The following is a 440-nucleotide window of genomic DNA, read 5'->3' on the forward strand; positions in this document are numbered from 1 at the left end:
CCATCCTCTTTGCTTTAAGTCAAATATGCCAGGTATACCCACTCCTTAGGGAATTTGCATTGCTGTTCCTTTTGCCTATAATCTCTTCCCTGATACGGTGACTCATTCTAGCTCCTCATTCAGGTCCTCAATCAGTTGCCAGTGGTCCTCCCCCTGGCTATTCTACATAAAACTACATTCCTGCTCCACAGCCTAGCATCTCCTAGCTCTATTCTTCACTTATTTCACAGAATTTATCATTATTAGAAATAGTGTAAGCATTACTTGTTTATTGATTTATTGTCAATTTCCTCTTTAAAGCATAAGAGCAGGCTTTTGGCCTGCATTGATTCGCTGCTGTATATTCTATATCTAGCCATGCCTGATATTTGACAATCACTCAATAAATTTGCTGAATAAATGAATGCATGGTTGATGAATCAATAATATAAGAAACCACA

Source organism: Propithecus coquereli, unplaced genomic scaffold (genome assembly GCF_000956105.1).
Source record: "Propithecus coquereli isolate 6110/MARCELLA unplaced genomic scaffold, Pcoq_1.0 Scaffold204, whole genome shotgun sequence".
Lineage (NCBI taxonomy): Eukaryota > Metazoa > Chordata > Mammalia > Primates > Indriidae > Propithecus > Propithecus coquereli.